The sequence below is a fragment of the Bufo bufo genome, chromosome 1 (assembly GCF_905171765.1).
Source record: "Bufo bufo chromosome 1, aBufBuf1.1, whole genome shotgun sequence".
NCBI classification, from domain to species: domain Eukaryota; kingdom Metazoa; phylum Chordata; class Amphibia; order Anura; family Bufonidae; genus Bufo; species Bufo bufo.
The window spans coordinates 313,307,128-313,315,857 of NC_053389.1; positions in this window are offsets into that span (position 1 = coordinate 313,307,128).

Sequence of the window (8,730 nt, forward strand, 5' to 3'; positions counted from 1 at the left end):
CGTGGACAGTTCATCACTGCATTCAGCTTTTCTGGGTCCATCTGCAACCCTGTATCAGAGATAATTTACCCAAGAAACGGCAGAGAAGACTTCTCAAAAAAGCATTTTTAGAGTTTGGCATAAAGTCTATTTTTTTTTCTCAATCACTGTAACATTAAACCTATATGCCTACAGTGAAAGACCAAATCCAGATAATGAAGAGGGGAACATCGGCAGTCAGCAACCACCATTACAGTTACCAACTGTCTAACTGTTCAACACATCTAATTTTTTGACTATTTGTGTCATAAACGTACCTATCTGGGGTCTGAGGATCGCACCGCTGGAGTTCAAACGACCGCGCCAGGAGAGAAGCACTGCTGAGCCATGCCTCCTTGTGACGCGACAGTATCCTTAGCAACAGGATGCAATGCTCTATTTCTCCCTGCAGCGGGCGTGTGCTGGAGGTGATTAGTAGTGGGTTGATTGATCAGCTGCTCTATTCCTGTGTGCTAGTGTTTCTGACTAATGGAGTGCCTATCAGGTGCTTATCCAGGGATTTGGTGCTCTATTTAAACCCCTTCCTGGCCATACATCAGTGCCATTTATAGTCTTGTTTGGGCTCACTAGCTAGGAGCCTAGTTCTTATTCTTGTGATGATTTAGATTGCTCATGTTTTTGACCTTGACTCATCCTTTGAGCACTCTGTGTCGTGATTTTTACTGTGCATCCTGTCGGCTCGTCTTTTGACCACTCTCTGTCTCTCGTTTTATTGTACTGCATTGTCCTCCTGGTTCTGACCGATTTGTCTCTAGACATTTGTCTGTCTCTGCAACTTAGTAGCTTAGGGACTGTTGACCAGTTGCAGTCTTGCTACCTAAAAGTTGACTGGCTGGGTTCTAGGTTAGGGATCACTGTTCGTGTCTGTCCCTACCTACAGGTGTTACAATTTGTTGCTATTTCAATTCATAGTATCCTGTGTAAAACTACATAGAACACATGGTGATATCAGAATGTACTTCAAATAAAACAAGCACAGCTTTACTACATCTGACAGACTCATCTCTGTCAAGGCTGTACTAAATATAATACAATTCTTCATATTTGTATTACTCAAGCAATGCAAAGATGATTCCACTGTGTAATATAAGACCATGGCGGTTGATTTTATTGCTTCATTAAGTAAAGGCAGAACAGTCACATAAAATAAATTTGCCATGGTGCAACTTTATTCCTAGATGATTTGTACTCATGAACATAAGTTCTGACCAGCACAATACTATGAAATTACAGCAGCACCCCCATGAGATGTAAAATGGGAGCATCACTGATATGCTACTCATAACAAGGAGGGGGGGTGCAGAAAGCAATCATTCAGCTCTAATAATTAACCTACCACAACAGAGCCCTGGGTAACACATCAATAACACATTACAGCACAAGCCCATCCATAATGTACAATTGGACTGGCCCAGGGCTATATAGAGGCCTGAGGAATGAAAGCCCCAACAACTGATTAAACATACATTCGATTGTGGTCTACAGACCCCATCTGTCTTGCAATAAACACCAGGATGGTTTGATTCCATCTTCCGTCGACTGCTGTCCCATAGCTCATTAGTAAAGGGAAGAGTACAATCATGTAACGAGATATACAGTACTTTATACATAAGCAGACTGTATCAGCCACACATCACTGTCCTGAAGTCCTGTGAAAAGCAGGGGTGGACAGGTTATGTATAACCTCTCTGCTGAATTATGTTATAGTACCAACTCCGAGAGCTGACTCTATTTTCTTCTTACCAATGTGAAATAACAAGTAGAATGAATTTGGAAAGTCTTCAGACAATTTCACTTTTTTCACATTTTGTTATTTTATGTAGCCTTGTGCAAAAAAAAAAAAAAGAAATCAAGTTTTCCCCATCGATCTGCACTCAATACTACATAATGAGAAAGCGAAAACAGAGTTCTATAAATTTGAAAGTTTTTTTAAAAAGGAAAAACTAAAATTGTGCATGTACATAAGTATTTAGACAGTTCTTCTATGACACAAGAAATTTAGCTCTAGGGATCTTCCAATTCTCTTGATCATCTTTGAGATGTTTCTACACCTTGAGTGGAGTCCCAATTGTCATAAATTCAGTTGATTGGACATAATTTGGACAGACATAGCCCTGTCTATATAAAGTCTCATAGATGAAAATGCAAGTGGAGCTCAGATACAGGATTGTGTGGAGACACAGATCTGGAGAAGGGTATAAAAAAATTCTGCTACACAGAAAGTTCCCAAGATTACAGTGGCCACCTTAATTCTTAAAAGGAAGATGTTTTCAACAACCAGACTTTTCCTAGAGTTGGCCTCCTCACCACTTTAAGTAATCGGGGAAGAAGGGCCTTGGTAAGAGAAGGGACCAGGAACCCAATGGTCAATCTTTCTAAACTCCAAAGATCCTGCATGCAGATGTAAGCCATATACCGGGGTGGGCTCCCCAGGATACAGCGAAGTCACAAACGATAAAAGCAACTCCAACACCAGTTTTTGCCAAAACAGTATTTTACTTAAAAGTGGTAATGAGCACAACCAAAAATCCTAGTAACACACAATTAAATTGACATACACCCAGTCAGAAGGCTGAGACCTTTGTGCTGCACAGTGTGGCACCCTCCAGTGGATTCTGGAGGTAAGAGCGGTAATTTACCTGCTGGTGGGCTCAACTAAAACAGCCACGCCTTACCTCTTATTATTCTAAAAATCAGGAACAAATGTTTGGGTGTGGGGTGCAGGCTAGCGGTACAGCACAACAGCTTACAATCGTATTGTACTCTATAGTATTTCCTCCTCCCAATAACTGGTCATGTACAGTAGCATGTGCCTTAGTGTGTCTTCAGAGTAAAGAGGGCAAAGTTTGTGGTGCAGCTTATCAGCTCTCCGGTGTGAACTGTAGCTTTAACTGTGGAGTCCTTGTAATGAACAGTTAACAATTATTTTCTCCTGACACAAACATAAACAGAAAGTCTCTAGTACTCTTGGCGCCAACACTGTAATGAGGTGCGTGCATGATCAGTCTTAGCGACCCGGGTGTGCTCTGCATCAGCTGGTGATTGTGAACTGAACAAAGGCTTCTCCAACAAGTGTGCAGTACAGCAGTGTTCGTTCCTGGCAGCAAGCCTTCTTCTGGACAGGATCAGGGACTTGGACACAATCAGCTTCACTTGGCTGCAGCTCTGGTCACAGAAGGATGCCACGCACCTGTATGTAGATGGATCCTCTCCTCACACAGGTCTTCCGTGTCTCTCTCTGCTTCACTCTAAGATGGAGGATCCTTCTCTTCCTTTCCAGGCTCTGTAACTCTGCCCCTGAGAATTGTTTTAACAGCAGATTAATCTAGGAATGTAAACCTTTTTAGCTTTTCTTAGAAAATAGCATCATCTTGTGGCCAAACAGCAGGATCTCAGTAAAGATCATTTTCAGAAGCTGAACCATCACTGCATCACTCTGCCACACTGCCATTAGGGGTTTTATGGCAGGAATTCGCAAAAAGCACCTACATGGCTCTCAGACTGTGAGAAACAGTCTCCCTCTGGTATGATGAATCCAACACTGAACCTTTTGGCCTCAATTCTAACCATCATATCTGGAGGAAATGAGGCACTGCTCATCACCTGCCTTATACCATCCCTACAGTGAAGCATTGTGGTGGCACCATCATGCTGTGGTGGTATTTTCCAGCAACTGGTCAGTTGAAGAAAAGCTGAATTGAACAATGTACATAGATATTCTTGATGAAAACCTGATCCAGAGTGCTCTAGACTTCGGACTGTGCTGAACGTTTACCTTCCAACAAGACAATGACTCTAAACCCAGACAGACTCTAAACCCAGCTAAGACAACATAGGAGTGGCTTAGGGATAACTTTGTGAATGTCCTTGAGTGGCCCAGCCAGAGCCCCAACTTGAACCTTATCAAACATTCCTGGAACAACCTGAAAATAACTGTCCACCGACAGTCCCCAACCAACCTAACAGAGCTTAAGAGGACCTGCAGAGAAGAATGGCAGAAAATCCTCAAATCCAGATGTGCAAACCTTGTGACCAAGAGGTCTGGATGCTGTAATCACTGCCAAAGGTGCTTCAACTAAGTACTGTGAAAGGGGCTGAATAGTTATATCAATGCAAGATTTTCATTTTTCATTTTCAATAAATTAGCAAAGATTTCAAACATTCTAGTTCAACAAGGTAAACTTTGTCATTATGGGGTACTGATTGCAGAACGATTGGATAAAACTTGATTTTCCTTATTTTAGCACAAAGCTGCAATTAGAGATGAGCGAATTTCATGTTATGAAATTCGTTCACGCTTCGTTTGGTGGTAAAAGCATAATTGCGTTATGTATTCCGTTACCAAGGACCATAAATCAATACTATGACAGAATTCATAACGGAATGCCTTTAGAGGAATTCCGTTATTCATTACATCATAACTGATCCGCCCTGCATAACTGATCCGCCCTGTTTCCGTAATGCAGGAGAGGACTCCCCTGCATAACGGAAATAGGACGGATCCGTTTTTAAGGCCATAGACTTCTATTATGATGGAATAAATAACAGAATTCCTCTAAAGGCATTCCGTTATGCAATTCGTCATAGAATTGCGCTATGGTCTGTGGTAACGGAATCCATAACGCAATTCTGCTTTTACCACCAAACAGGCTATAGCTACTAGAGAGGGTTTGTTGATCCAGGGAGTTATTCTGATTGGAGTCGGGAAGGAATTTTTTATTCCCCTAAAGTGGGGAAAATTGGCTTCTACCTCAGTTTATTTTTTTGCCTTCCTCTGGATCAACTTGCATGATGACAGTCCGAACTGGATGGACAAATGTCTTTTTTCGGCCGTATGTACTATGTTACTATGTTACTAATATAACCAGATTCTGAAAAAAGTGAAAGGGTCTGAAGATTTTATGAATGTATTGTACATACTCAGGTTTGAAGAAAGTTTCTCATATTATATACTTCTGCCACTATCGTCTTAGTTTCCACTCAGTCTAAGGGGAGGTACTGTACACATGTTGTAGATGTCTTCAGAGGAAGTCAGTGGAGATTTTTTCCATTCTAATGAAATCCAAAAATTTTCCATGCCAAATTTGTGGCTCATAATGCACGCTGCGAATTTCATCATTTGTGAATTTTTTTCACATTATACCATTTGTGTATACTGTACTGCTGCCCTATGAAGAATTTCAATGCAAAATTCAATGAAAAACCTTGCCTATATTTCATTCAATGCACAAAATGCGCAAACATAAATAGTTAAGTGGCAGAATGGGATGAAAATAATCCATACCAACACTTTTAAAACCCATTTGGCCCCATATATTAAGAATCCTATCCTGTTGGACAACACCTAACCTGCAGTTAGGTTTTACCCTTCATTTGTGGTGCCCTCTCCACTTATTTATAGCAACACAAGACAATGCCTTGTTTTTGAGACAGGAGTGAAAGCCAAAAAGGGGATCCACAGTTGTCTGACTTTTATGGCATTTCCTATCTTTTTCAGCATGGAGGCACAGACCTGGAAGACCATGGAAACACACAGAAACCATTTCTGTGGGCTCATGGGTCCATGCTTTCACACCACAAAAGATAGAGCATGTCCGATCCTTTGCTATATCTTGCATATTCCAGTGCCCGTGTTTTGCAGACCGGTTGTTTGCTATCTGCTAAAGGGGCACGAGGAGACATAGATAAGCGATAGATAGATAGATAGATAGATAGATAGATAGATAGATAAATAGAATGATGGATAGATAGATAGATAGATAGATAGATATGAGGTAGATATATAGATATGAGATAGATGGATAGATAGATAGATAGATAGATAGATAGATAGATAGATAGAATGATGGATAGATAGATATGAGGTAGATAGATAGATAGATAGATAGATAGATAGATAGATAGATAAATAGAATGATGGATAGATAGATTAGTGAGAGGTGCCTGAGTTCTATTCACCAGATTTTTTTCTAAAATCAATACCTTATGCTGTAGTCCACCTTTAGCATATGTCATTGTGCTATTTTTTTTTAAATTGGCCCTTCCATTGCGCTGCAATACCCCCATTCTATTCTCGCTCTTTAAATTCGAATTAGTAGCATCAGTACAGGAAGGAGGAGACTTCTGCTCTTCTCAGTGGGCGTCAACTTTTTTCTGGCTGTGACTCTGTCCAATCGTTGCAGAACGTTTCACAGCCAGGGAGAACATGAGGTGTTCTCATGAGATTTGGTAAATCTCATGAGAATAGGCTATGTAAACGAATCTAGTAGCACCATCGCATCTGCTCAAGGCGGACTACTGTATAAGGTATTGATTTTAGAAAAAATTATCAGGTGACAGGTCTTCTTTAAAGTCATATGTAGTGCCGAGTTCCTAAGGTCAGTAAGAAGCCTAGTTTTAAGAAGCTTTGTACGTGTAATTTAAAAGGGTTCTGAAGTTTTTTAAACTGATGATCTATCCTCTGGATAGATCATCAGCATCTGATTGGCGGAGGTCCGACACCCGGAACCCCCGCCGATCAGCTGTTTGAGAAGGCAGCGGCGCTGGCAGTAGCTCCGCGGCCTTCTCGCTGCTTACCGAAGGCCCAGTGACGTCACGACTAGTATCAACTGGCCTGGGCAGGGCTAAGCTCCATTAAAGTGAACAGAGCTTAGCCCCGCCCAGGTCATTGATACTAGTCGTGATGTCACTGGGCCTGCGGTAAACAGCGAGAAACCCACAGCGCTACTGCCAGCACCGCTGCCTTCTCAAACAGCTGATCGGCAGGGGTCCCGGGTGTCGGACCCTCAGCGGTCAGATGCTGATGATCTATCCAGAGGATAGATCATCAGTTTAAAAAAAACTGCAGAACCCCTTTAACATATTTCTACATCAACTTCTCCTTGTACTTTTGCCTGTACTTTTCTGTGCTACTTAATTTACTTGACGCTGCTGAGGAATAAAACATGAAACAATAATAGGAAAATTTCAGCTCTGACCCCAAGGGGCATCTGGTGTAACTGATTATTTTCAAGACTAGAATATAGCAGTCAGAAATAACCATCTCCCTCCGTCCGCCTCCATCTCGCTCCATGTTCTCCCTTCACTTTCAGGTCCCTGTAGTGTGAGTGTAGTCATGCACAGAAAGGCTAGCAGCTGCGCTTCACACTCTGTTGATTAGAATGGATCACTCTTACACCAATGGGAAATCCTTTATCAATACCAACGTGGAAGCTTTTTACGAGAACAAATTGTACATAGCAATACATGAACTGCCAACTATGCCATTAAATAGCCATTCCTTCTCTGCATAACAGGCACCCAGCATATCTGCCATTGCTGGAGGGGCTCTGACATTCTGCGGGGATGAACAGCTTGTGTGACTGAAATGTTTATTGGTCTCAGCTGTCATATAGTTTCAACCCACATCTTGATGAATGTGTAGTCAACTCATATGTGTTATCCAATACAAATCTAATCTGATTGGTCTACATAGTAAGAGTAGAAAAGTAAAATATATCAAGTTGTCACAACACTGGCTAATATCTATTTCAGCTGTCTCATACTTTATGGAAATATATCATCATGTCAAGCGTGCTGCCACGTACAAAACTGAATAGTGGAGTATAGCCGTACATGGGCCGAAGAGTAGATGATGTCCTGCACACACAGCGCACAATGTGGTGTGGCATGGTATTACAAAAAAAATACACTGAAGATGATATTTCATTGAGATTGCGCATAAATGTCCTCCAAAAAAAGTAAGCATGTGGGTTCTGTGGCACACATGCTGTAACCCCGTGAACTCCTGTTGGGGTGTTAAGAGGCCATGATGCCCATTTGCCTACATTGTTGACCCTTTTCATAAGAGTTGTAGGGTTAGGTTATGTTCAGATGTCACAAAATTAGTGTGGATTTTCCCTGCAGATTCTGGGCCAAATATCTGTGGCGGTTTACAGATGAAGTTTTCAGTGGTAAAAAATTGTTTGCATGTAGTAATATTAGAATTCTCCTGCAAAAGAATGCGAAATTTCGGAGGATTTTGATGCAGAATTGTTACAGACTGGGGTAAAATCAGCTGCGGAGAAGCTCTGCCATATCTACAGTAAAATTACACTGTACACCGCTGAGAAGTTAGAGATGTGTGAATATAGTGAATTTATAGCGCGGTAGAACACACGACTTTGGTGTCAATTTCTTTATTAAAAAGGCAAAATCCATTAATAAAGTATATTAGAGAATTGATTTTTAGGGCTTTTGAGACATCTGTTAAAAAAGTTGCATAAAAGTTTAGCTACACTTTAAAGGGGTTATCCAGTCCTATAAAAATCCCCCCAATATGCCGGGCCCCCCAAACTGAATATACTTACCTGGTCCCCGCACCGTCGCTGTGGCTTCTCACCCACGATGCTAGGGAGGCTCGTTCCCGTCCCCGCCTCCCATTAGCTGCTCCACCCTGACACCGGATGTTTTCATCCACGCACAGGGGAAAGCTGCAACGGTGGTGTGGGGACCAGGTACTTATATTCAGTGTGGGAGGCCCGGCATATTGGGAGGCTTTTTATAGTCTCAGATAGCCCCTTTAAGGACACAGCTAGTTTTCGTTTTTGCATTTTTGTTTTTTCCTTTCTGTCTTCTATGAGCCATAACTTTTAACATTTTGCATTTACATATACATTCATATGAGAGCTTATTTTTTGTGGGGCAAGTTGT